The sequence below is a fragment of the Dryobates pubescens genome, chromosome 27, assembly GCF_014839835.1.
Source record: "Dryobates pubescens isolate bDryPub1 chromosome 27, bDryPub1.pri, whole genome shotgun sequence".
Lineage (NCBI taxonomy): Eukaryota > Metazoa > Chordata > Aves > Piciformes > Picidae > Dryobates > Dryobates pubescens.
In genome coordinates this window covers 630720-642946 of record NC_071638.1, presented here as the reverse complement: position 1 = coordinate 642946, position 12227 = coordinate 630720, and the positions used below count along the sequence as shown (strand labels likewise).

General features: G+C 50.4%; 1 protein-coding gene across 1 annotated transcript in view; it reads right to left on the bottom strand.

Moving 5' to 3' along the window:
• The window catches only part of PPFIBP1 (PPFIA binding protein 1), a 128310-nt gene extending 116437 nt beyond the window's left edge, over nt 1-11873 (bottom strand). The window contains exon 1 of the mRNA XM_054173948.1: nt 11655-11873. The gene's annotated coding sequence lies outside the window, so the exon portion shown is untranslated. The remainder of the gene's footprint in view (nt 1-11654) is intronic.
• Between the last annotated feature and the right edge of the window lie 354 nt (nt 11874-12227).

Below are 12227 nucleotides of genomic sequence, written 5' to 3'. Positions count from 1 at the left end.
CAGGGTACCGACCTAAAAAAGTGTGCCACACAGGTTAAGGACAGTGACTAACTGTGGAGTTGGGCCCCATTCAGAACTCCTTCAGTCATGAGAACAACAGATCAGGCTCTTAACAGATGTATCCCTTTGGATCAGAGAAAGGAAAGCCTGTTCAAGCAAAGCATTTCTCTGAAATGCACCTCAGACCTACTCACAACAACGGAGCCAGAAGTGGCAGAATTCTCTCTACCACCAAGCCACACCAAGTTTACCAGCACCACCCTGAAAACACATCTCAGCCTTCTCATCTCCACATTGTATTTAAAGCCTCATGGCTGCTCACCAAAAGGATGCTCTCAAATAACCCTGCAACTGGAGGAGAGCACGTTGCTGCTGCTGGTAAAAGCTTGTGCACCTCCAACAGACCTGCTGCCATTCCTTTCAGGTAGGGGCCATCCATCTGTGCGTCACCAATGCTGCTTCACCAATTTGTGTGAAGGCTGGAAAGGGGGGCAAGGTTTTGTCATCCTTTAAGCTCCCAAAAAAGCTGGCTGAGGAGTGCCATTAATGCCCTCGGGGTGTACTGGTGTCACCAGCTTCTGTGGGTGGAAGCAGACAGCCCAGGCAGAACAGAGAAGCTTTCCCCACTCTAAGTGACAGTCAACGTGGCCAACATTCACAACGCCCTGGGCACAGCTTTGCCATGTGTTTCTCTAGCTGGCACTAACAGCCAGCTACCAGCAAGGCCACCCAGCTCCAGTCCTCACCAGCACAGGGCTGTACTGTGAGTGGGGCAAACTAGCCAGAGAGGCAGCACCACTGGGCATCCCCAGACTCGTCACATCCCACATCTAGCTGCTCCCGGACGTTTCTGCCAGCACACCGCTGCCAGCAGCATGCCAGCTTTGTGGCATCACCACAAATCCAGTCACATGCCCCACCGGCTGCCAGAGGCACACTACGTGACTGCTGCATCCCCACGCCGTGGGGACAGCCCGGCCTCAACCCACTGGATGGCTACATGCCTCCCCCCAGGGTAATGGGGTGGAAGGGAGGCACAGCTACACCCCCAACCCAGCAGCAGGCTTCCTGCAGAAAGAGAGCAGAGCCACTCCTCTCCCTGGAACCCCACACCACACTGGCCTGCAGCCCTCCCAGGCAAGAGTCATGGGAAGACACGTGCACTCCTCCGTGGTGTCTGGATTCTGGTAAGTGCTGCACATCCCAGGGATACCCAAACCTCACATGGCAGCCCACCACCTTCAGAGGTTGCAGTGGTGCTGCTCAGGACTACACAAGAAGTCCAACACCAGCTCCAGGGTGTGAAGATGGCTCTGGTGGGGTCCTTCGGTTAGAATCTGTTACTTACATGTTTTGCATCCAGGGTGTGCTGGGTTGAGGCAGCCCCCTCTCCCCACCACGGGCAGGAATAAAACACTCAGACAAACTGATTGCAAAAGTGATGAAAGTTTAAATAGAAAGCAGTGAATGTTACAGAGAACCCAAAGCACAGTGACAAAGAAAGATCCCAAAGCAAACCCAGAGGCATCCCATTCCCACCTGAGGGTACACCCGAGACCCCCAGGGCTCCTTCTTCCCCCTCCCTCTGCTGGGCTAGTCTCAGCTGGCCAGGCCTGAGACTGCCCATCCCCCCGTGGCCTTGGGCCTAGCCAGGCCCAAAGCCAGCAGACATCTCCCCCAGTTACCGGCTGGCGGAGGAGGAAGAAAAGAGAAAGTGCCAGACCCCGCACTGGATCTTATAGTGCTGCAAAGAATCATGGTAGGAAATACACAATTTCCTGTGTCCATCCCTCTGGGCTGGACTTCTGGACACAGGAAGTGAACACATCAGGGGGCACCCAGCTCCAACTGCAACACAGGGGAAGGTCTAGACCAAGGTAAGCCACGATATGCTCTTTGTGAAGAAGGAACCACAGCCCCAGATTAATCAGCCCAAACAGCCAAAAACTAAACAAAAAACCCCAGAAAACGTTTTTTAAATCCCCACCTAAGACAAGAAACTCTGCTTTACTGGAACAAGAAAAACTAGTTCTTAGAGCCAAATTAGGCTCAGCCAAGAAACATAAACAGGTATTTATGAACCTTCCCCTGCTCTTCCCTTCACAAAGGTAACAAATTAAAAGTGCTGTCACAAGTTAAATGAGGCTCAGTTAAATGGGGAGGATGAAAACAAACACACACCAAACATGCTGGATGGCTCCCAGCTCCAAATGACAAGTCTTTTCAGGTCTGCTCCGAACCAAAACCAACTTCCCAGAGATTTAAATGAAGAGCAAAGAAACCATCTCCTTTGCTTAAGGCTGTTTTGGAAGCAGGACAAAGGATACTACAAGACTGGCACCTGAACCCACCAGGAGGCAGCCAGCTACCATATACCTTTCTTGGAGATTATTTGCTCCACATACCCACCTCTTCTTGAAGAAGACTTGCTCCACTGTGTGCACAGCTGTGAGCAGGAAGTGGGAGCACTAGAGTGTGCCTTGGCTGCTCCAACACATCCTTATATCCCACCCTCCACGTAAGCCACTAACCTGCTGTAGTTGTCTGTAACACAGCAGCTGTCCAGAAGAACCACCATTTGAACTTGGATCCTGAGAGAAGCCACCAGGGATGGCTACTTCAGCCTCCAGCTGCAACATGAAGGTTCCTCCCTCACAGCACAGAAATCCCCAGCAGGCAGGCTGCAGAAGGCACTGCTCAACCTCAGTGTGCAGTACCCTGCATGGTCATTTTAGCAGAATTTTGGAGAGGATGACATTTTTGTCTGGGTCTTGAAAGAGGAGCTCAATGTACCATCCCACCCCTCTCACTGAATAACAGTCCATCAGAGATGCTTCCAGAGCAGAAGAGAAAGCAAAAAGGTCTCAGCTGAACAGCACAAGGAGCACAGCCATCAAGCCAACAGCTCTCACCATGAAGTGTATTTTCCAGCTTGGACACTTAGATCAGGAAACCAATGCAGATCCTAGCACCAGGAACACTCCCTCCTCCCACACAGCCACAGCTTCATACACACCCCAGACTTCACTTCTGCTCTATCCTGCACACAGCAGCTGTCAGAGACAGTGCACTTACCATAGAATCATAGAACTCTTGAACTTGGAAGAGACCTCCGAGATCATGAAGTCCAACCACTTGCCTGGAGCACACCGACCCGTTACTCCCACCAGGCTCACTCCCAACATTCCTCTGGGGTGGGCAAAGGTGAACTCATACTATATTTTAGCAGAGCTTTATAAACCTAAACCAGAGTTGTAGAAGAGATACTTTGAAGACCCAAGAAAAGCTTGCAAAAGAAGACAAGACAACACCATCATAAAGTAGGCATCTACAAATACCCACTCATGATCCAGATGAAAAGATCTCAGTGGCTATATGCTCCCTCTCCATGACAACATCTTGTCTCCATAACACTTCTTCATATGAGTAGACTACCTGATCCAAGCCTGAGGGAAAACAGATTCTGGCACTCTCCATATGGCAAGAGTGATTTACAAATCCATGGCAGCTGTGTGTGCAGAACCCAAATGCCACAACCATGTGGGATAAACAATTTGCAGAAACACAGAAACAGCTGAGCACTGTTTCACAATGAAGATAGCTCTCTCCTGATCCGCAAGGCAGTTCACAGAATCACCAAAGCTGGAAGAGACCTCAAAGATCATCGAGTCCAACCTGTCACCACAGACCACATGACTAGACCATGGCACTAAGTGCCACATCCAATCCTCTCCTGAACACCTCCAGGGACGGTGACTCCACCACCTCCCTGGGCAGCACATTCCAATGACGAACGACTCTCTCAGTGAAGAACTTTCTCCTCACCTCCAGCCTAAACCTCCCCTGGTGCAGCTTGAGACTGTGTCCTCTTGTTCTGGTGCTGGTTGCCTGGGAGAAGAGACCAACCCCTTCCTGGCTACAACCTCCTTTCAGGTAGTTGTAGAGGGCAATGAGGTCTCCCCTGAGCCTCCTCTTCTCCAGGCTAAACAACCCCAGCTCCCTCAGCCTCTCCTCACAGGGCTGTGCTCAAGGCCTCTCCCCAGCTTTGTTGCCCTTCTCTGGACACCTTCAAGTGTCTCCATGTCCTTCCTAAACTGAGGGGTCCAGAACTGGACACAGGACTCAAGGTGTGGCCTAGCCAGTGCAGAGTCCAGGGGCACAATGACTTCCCTGCTCCTGCTGGCCACACTATTCCTAATGCAGGCCAGGATGCCGTTGGCCCTCTTGGCCCCCAGGGCACACTGCTGGCTCATGTTTAGGCAGCTGTCAATCAGCACCCCCAGGTCCCTGTTTGGCAGCTATAGATGTTATTCATCAGCATTACACTCTGCAGAACCTCAGCTTGATCCTACAGACACCTTCACATGCCAATCGCATGATGTCCATAGGCATGGAGACCAGCTTCCAAGGGGCCAGTCTGGGGTTTTTCCCCATCCCTTACCTTCCCTATGACCCCTAGATCTAAAGAGCTAATCTTTTTCAACTGTGCTTCCACCTTTCCCATGTTTTGCAAAGGCTGTATTTCTGTCTAAACTTCATACATGGTTATAGCTAGTGAGTGAGAGAAAATACCAAGACTTCATTAAAAGCCCCATCTAGACATTCTGGATTCCTCTGCATTCTTCGAAGAGCCTTGAACTTCCTCAAACTCTGGAGGTAGTCAGAAATTAAACTTTGCTCAGATCAAAACCTATGCCCTAGAAAGACACTCAGCAGCACAGGACAGTCTAAGCAGGCTCTGCAAATACAGCACATCCTCAAAGCAACCTGAAAGGAGGCTAGAGTGAGGTGGAGGGTCAGTTTCTTCTCCCTGCTAACAAGTTGCAACAGGAAATTACTGGACATTAGGAGAAACTTCTTTGTTGCAAGGGTTCTCAAACACTGCAATAAGCTCGCCAGGCAGGTGGTTGAATCCCCAGAGCTGGAGGTGTTTAAAAGAGGCAGTGCTGCTGAAGCACATGGTTCAGCATGAGATTGGGTCGAGTAAGATAAAGGCTGGGTTGAAAATGTTTTCCAAAGAGAACAATTCTGTGATGAGACGAGAAGGCTTTGGAAAGACCTTGGAGGAGCCTTACAGTACCCAAAGGGGACTTACAAAAAAGCTGTAGAGGGACTGTTTACAGGGCATGTATCCACTAGGAGTAGGGGCAATGGTTTAAAACTACAGAAGGGTAGATTTAGATTGGATGTTAGAAATTCTTTAGTACGAGGGTGGTGGAACACTGGAACAGGTTGCCAAGGGAGGTGATTGAGGGCCCAATCCTAGAGACATTCAAGGTCAGGCTTGACAGGGCTTTGAACAACCTGATCTCACAGTATCACAGTATCACTAAGGTTGGAAGAGACCCCAAGGATCATTGAGTCTCAGTGGGGATGTCCCTGCTTCATGCAAGGGGGTTGGACTAGAAGATATTTGAAAGGTCCCTTCTAACCCAATGTATTCTGTGATAAACCTTAACTGCATCTTACTCCAGCAGACAACTGCATTTTACTCCAGGTTAGACATTTTCTGTGTCAAGGGAAAAAGGCTAACAGCACAGCCTCTGAGTCACTCAAATCACTCTACAGCAAGGAGTAACATCATCATCATTATTAAGGACTTCCCTTCTGAAATTAATTACTTAAGTCTAAAATCCTTGGAACTTGCTCTGTGCTAGGTTGAACCTCCTGATCCAGGACTGCCCAACTATGAACCTGGGAGAAAACCAGACTCCCATGGCCATGCTTGCTGACAGAGCACATGGACAGCTGTGTGCACAGCTGCCACGGCATTAACAAAAGCCACACCCTTCCTCATCCCCAAAATCAGATCCTGGTGCTTGAGAGGCCTCGAGCACAGCCCTGTGAGGAGAGGCTGAGGGAGCTGGGGTTGCTTAGGCTGGAGAAGAGGAGGCTCAGGGGTGACCTTATTGCTGTCTACAACTACCTGAAGGGAGGCTGTAGCCAGGAGGGGGTTGGTCACTTCTCCCAGGCAACCAGCACCAGAACAAGAGGACACAGTCTCAAGCTGTGCCAGGGGAGGTTTAGGCTCGAGGTGAGGAGAAAGTTCTTCACTGAGAGAGTTGTTAGCTGTCGGAACAGGCTCCCCAAGGAGGTGGTGGAGTCACCGTCCCTGGAGGTGTTCAAGAGAGGACTGGATGTGGCACTTGGTGCCATGGTTTAGTAGTCATGAGGTCCTGGGTGACAAGTTGGACTTGATGTCTTTGAGGTCTTTTCCAACCTTATTGATTCTATGATTTGGTAGATGCATGGATGGGGTTTTTTTCTGTCCTTCATAGAAGAGCACAAGAGGGAAAAGATTTGAAAGTGAGGAGGTTGAGCAGGTTGGGTGGCAGTTTGTTTGTTTCTACAGCATGAAAGCTATTTTCCTGTTATCAACTAAAAATTACATACATTTTATCTCCCTTCACAACCACCTTCATGTCCACAACCTATTTGGGGTTACAGACAACATTCATATATAAAATATACCCTGCACTTTTTTTCCTAGGTTTTTGTTTCAGAGTTTATCACTCCAGGAAAAAACAGGCAAGACCAAACCACCACCATCTCCTCTTATTTTGACACATCATGACAGAACAAGAAATTGAAGTTGCACTCCCAAATGTTACACATTTGGAGCCACAAGAACTCTTTGATTTAAAATGTGCTGATTCACACTAGCAGTTATCAGATTCTTCTAGCCTGAGACACAACAACACAGCTGTCTCCAGCAGCACAAAGATCCTCCAGTTCGGAGCTCAAATGCTGCAGCAGCCAGCTCAAGCCTCAGACTGAGTTTTCACTGATATTTAGGAAAAAGCCTATAAAGAAAGATGCAAGTACAAATTAACTTTTGGATCACTGGACTTGATCCCGGTGCCTTTTGTTCACAGGTGGCCTCTGATGGCATTTTAATTGTTCCAGAGTGTGCCTACTGGAAGTGTGATTAGCACCAAAATGTATGCAAAAAAAGGACACTTTTTGTCATTTTTATCTCACCTCAAACACCACGAGCTAGAGACTGCCTGTATGACTTCTGGTCCTGGTCCTTTGACACAACTTGCACTGCTAAATGGTGCAGAGCATCCCTACCTTAATGCAAACTGGGACATGGGTTTCCAGCCCAGTGCTGGCCAGGAGATCTAATCAGGAAGCCATATGTGCCCATGGTAAAGGGAACACACATCACAGGCAAATCAAGTGTGACAACTGAATTATCAATGGAAAATCCCAGCCTTTAAGCACTACACTGGCTGAAGCCCTGTACACTGCACTGGTTAGGCCACACCTTGAGTCCTGTGTCCAGTTCTGGGCCCCTCAGTTTAGGAAGGAGGTTGACTTGCTGGAACGAGTCCAGTGGAGGGCAAAAAAGCTGGGGAGGGGTTTGGAACACAGCCCTGTGAGGAGAGGCTGAGGGAGCTGGGGTTGCTTAGCCTGGAGAAGAGAAGGCTCAGGGGTGACCTTATTGCTCTCTACAACTACCTGAAGGGAGGTTGTAGACAGGCAGAGGTGGGTCTCTTCTTCCAGGCAACCAGCACCAGAACAAGAGGACACAGTCTCAGGCTGTGCCAGGGGAGGTTTAGGCTGGAGGTTAGGAGGAAGTTCTCCACAGAGAGAGTGATTGCCCATTGGAATGGGCTGCCTGGGGAGGTGGTGGAGTCACCATCACTGGAGGTGTTCAGGAGGAGACTTGATAGGGTGCTTGGTGCCATGGGTTAGTTGTTTAGGTGGTGCTGGATAATAGGTTGGACACGATGATCTCGACGGTCTCTTCCAGCCTGGTCTGTTCTAAATTTAATTTGTGAGAGAAAGGGGGTAGGAAGGGGGGGAAGTGGATGCATCATTACCTGCACCTTGAGGTGTGTTCACAGCTGAGCACCCACACTCAGAAGGAGAGATCCAAAGCAAAGATACCACCCAGAAACCCACCAAGGCAGATGTTACAACTTGGTATGATCAACTGCTGAAGCTGCCTGAAGGTGGAAACGTGCAACAACCGCAGATAATGATCCAACTGCAATCAAAACACTGCCCTCTAAACAGAGGGACCAAGCTTTCATTCTGGGTTGGATGCTATGTTTTCCAAAGACTGAGCAAGAGATGTAATCTCTCAGAAATAGCATGGAGTCTTTCCTATGTTACACAAAGATCAATGCTTGCAAACCTGCCATCTGCCCAAGGCTTACCTTACCTCACCACAGTGATTTCTGAGCGCGCCACTGAACGGCAGTCACAGATCACCTGCTTAGCAGGCAGCTCCTCAGCACCAACAGTGGCTTTCTTACCAAGACACAGGAAAGGCTGATGGCCTTGTCCCAGTCAATCAAAGTCTGACAAAGCAAAAGTCCCAGGCACAGCACCTTTGCTAAAGAGACACCGAAAAATACCACTGAGGTTCTGGGCACATAAACAAGTTTACAGTAGGACAAGAGAGGGTAAGAGTTTGTACAAGATGCTAAAGAAACACCAGCAGTAAACCATGCAGCAAAGCAATGTAGTTTACCTCCCCCTGCCTGGATTTGAGAGCAAAGCTGCTAATGGGATGACTAACAGGATCTCACCGTTACAAATGGGCAGGGGGAGGTGGGCTACTATTCAGCCCAAGTACAGGAAGATGCTAAGTGACTTTATTTATGAAAGTATTAAGTGGTTTTATGTATTGTTCATGCACATCTGTATGCACAAGCTCCACCCAAGAAGAGTGAACACAACACCTGAATTGTCCAATAAATCTGTTCCTTGCATTTATACACTTACAGACTTGGCTTGGCCAGACAGAAATAGGTCAGATCGTAATTGTATGACCTTAAAAAGCAACATAACTTGAGTTTTGAGAACAGAAAAGGCAGGTATGAGAACACCCTGGTTTAGGTACACCAACCTAACTTGTGTATCAGCTCCACTCACGAAGTGAGGCAGCAGTTAGCAGCACCTTAAGGAAGAGTACATAGAGTTAGCAGTGGAACAGGAACTGATGTCCTCTAACACTACACCTTTACAGAAAACACATAATGCAAAGCATGACAATGGAAATTAGTCACTCATTCAAATGAGTTTACAGCAACACTACCTTGTCCTGAGTAAGCTGAAGGTATACTTTGATGCAATCACATCAGTGTCAAGAAAGTGACTAAACCTTATTTGGTTTTAAATCTCTTCAAGGAAAGGATTTTCACTTCACTGAAACTGTTCCTGGAAGCAGTGAAAGAAACATCACACAAGCCCCATTTTGACAGATTCAAGAAACACAAAACCTCCTGAAGGACACTGTGCTGTGTGCCTCGTAACACGCCGCAACGCCTGTCCTCAGGCCATCCAGACCTGAACAGGGAACAGGGACCAGACTTTGTCCTCCTGTCCTCATCACAAGTGAGCAACGGGACCAGAAAGGCTGCTAGCACCACCTGGGAACCTCAGTCTCCTGAGCATGGCTGTAATTTCAGGAAGGCTAACATGGAATATTAACAGAAATGTTATCCTCAGGTTGACAGGGGCCACAAGCAAAGTCTCACCATACACCTCCACAGATGTTTTTGTCAGGACCCCACTCCTTCCTGCAAGGTGTTCCACACTGCACAGAATATGCAGCCCAAAATGGAAACAGGACTTACAACTACGTAGGGGTGAGGGGTGGGGGGAATATTCCATTTCTCTACATCTTTCTGCTCTGTGTGACATCCCTGAGCAGAGGGTACTCCCTGCCTTGTGTTTCAGGGACAAGCAGAAATGTTACTCATCGATTTCTTCCAGAGCATGGATTTGCTGCAGACCCACATGCACAGGACACATCTCAGCACAGCACAACTGATCCAGCAAGCAGATGAAAACCCAGGACAAAACACACTGAAGCTGAGAAAGTGCTTGAATATGGAACCATGCATTTGGACTTGTGGCCTTGCCCTTATCCTTTTCAAGGAGGTTTCAGTGGCTGCTGAATATCTAACAGTACCTTGTTCAAAGGCTGAAATACTATGGAAGATGGAACCCAGCTCCTAAGAGCCCCACTCCATAGCCAAGCAAACAGGTGGAGCTCTCACTGCCTTTGGAAAGGACAGAAACAGCAAGTTCATACTCCTGGCACAGGAACACTGACCTGAATTCACGACCAATACAGCACACCACTGACAGTGGTTCTCACCAGCAAACAGAACAACTCCCTCTGCCTCTGGGAGCTGATCCAATACAGCTTTTCAAGACGCCACACTAAATCCTATTGTCACAACTTCCCAGGGACATGTACTATGCCAAACCATGGAGCCCTTCAGCTCTTAGTTCTTACTGCTTTGAAGAAGTTGTGGCCAAAAATCCTTGCTGCGTTTGACAGAGCTGAAGCAGATTTCAGTTTTCCTAGCTTCCAGGACGCCTCTTGAAGCAATCTGCCATGCCAGCTCACCGAGAACAGTGGTTTTACTGCAACCCATACTCACGGGTTTTATTATAATTACAAGTCCCTTTTGTCCTACACAAATATAAATCCTCAAGCTATAGGTGCTACCTCTAACAGAAGCAATAAATTCAGAGTTAACACCAAAACATCTTATTCTCAGATACTCCATTGTGTAAGCACAGGGAATAGTCTTCATTCTGCAACACGTTTCTGCTGTTTACTTTTGTGGCATGCTGTTTACTTTCTGGAATGCTTATATTGCTCAATCGCACTGCCGTTTCACGTTGTGCTGTTGGGAGCATCAGCGCTTGGGCCAAACGAAGGAGAGCCAGCAGAGCCTCTGAAGGCTTTGCCACAGACAAGCCCGAGTCCAAAACATTTCATCTGTGCAAGTGCTGCACCCCCACAAGAGAGCACATATATGTTGTTACATCACAGCAACGTATTTAACAACTAAATCTGTATTTCCGCCCACAAAATATAGCTGCATGGGCGCTTAAAGCACCTTTGTACTGCGACGGCTGCACCTCGGCCAGGCTGTGAGCTGCTAGCGGAGCTAGCTCAATTTTTCAGAAGTCCCAGACCTGTAAGAAATAATTACAGGATGCAGAGAGCCCAGGCCTTGAATCAAAACACGTTTGTGAGTTGAGCTCTCCGCTGAAGTTCCACAGCCCTTGTGAAGCCTGGCTGTAGTATCCCACTAAAGCCTGCCTGCAAAGATTAAATCGGAGCTCATCCTGCCCCAAAACTTCCCGAAAAGTCGCGTCGGTTTCCAGCACATAAACAAGTTACAATACGTCAAGACCCTCCCTTTGAAACCACTCTTCTTCCCCCTTCCAGCCCGGATGTGGCAAACAGCACGGAACACCTTAAACGCCGCCCGAGGAGCGAAGGCCGGCAAGTTTCCAGCGAGGGAGAGGAGGCTGGAGGGGTCGTCCCTCCTCGCACCCTCACCACCGCCCCGAAAGCCGCCCGCTCCCCCCGCCGTGCACGGGTGCCCTACCCAAGGCGCCGGGCTCATGGCGGGCTCCCGCCTAGCCACTCATTCCCTGGGGCGGATACGCCCGGCGGGACAGGCGGCCCCGGCCCACGGCGGTGGGGAGGAGTCAGCTCCACTACCGCCGCCGCCAAGGTGGGGAAAGGCACCGCGGGGGGCTCAGCCGCCGGGACGCAAATTCGAGCAGCCAAGCTCGGTTAGGTTTCGAGCAGCCAGGCCCCGCGAACTTACGGAGACGCCCCTTACCTGCGCCCAAATCCCAGCGGGCCCCTCCCGGGACGGCCGCACCTCTGCTGGCTCCGGGCGGCCGCCGTCCGCTCCGCGCCGCTTCGCCGCCCACCCCGTCCCTGCTGGCCCCGCCTGCACACCACCCCCACCTCGCGCACGACAAGCGGGACCCAGCCGGCCCGGGCTGGGCGTTTGCTCTGCTCCCAGGGGCAGGCGGCCTGATTGGACCCCACGGCAGTCATTCGGCGCCGCCGGCGAGAGGAGGGCGGGCTCGGCGCTGGGTCCTCGGCCCGGGTCGGAGTTCCGCTTCTCCACGCACTCAGCCTCGGCCCTGCCCACAGCCAGGCACTCTCCATCAGGCGCCGCCCGCTGCCGTGGCCCGGGGTGGGGTGAAAGGCAGGGCCGGATTCCCGCCGGCGTGCTGTGGAGTTGGTGCGGCCGCGAGTTCCCTGGGCTCTTTGCAGGGAAACAGCCCGCCCTGCCCCGTGTCCGCGATACTCGATGCCCACCTTCGCGACAGTAACACCCTCTAACGCGGGGCTGAGCGGAGTGACCCCAAGACTGCTTCTTAGGCAGGGAAGGAGAGCCACGGCCCCACGAGAAGGACTCCCGTTCCCGCAGCTCGAAGGTGGC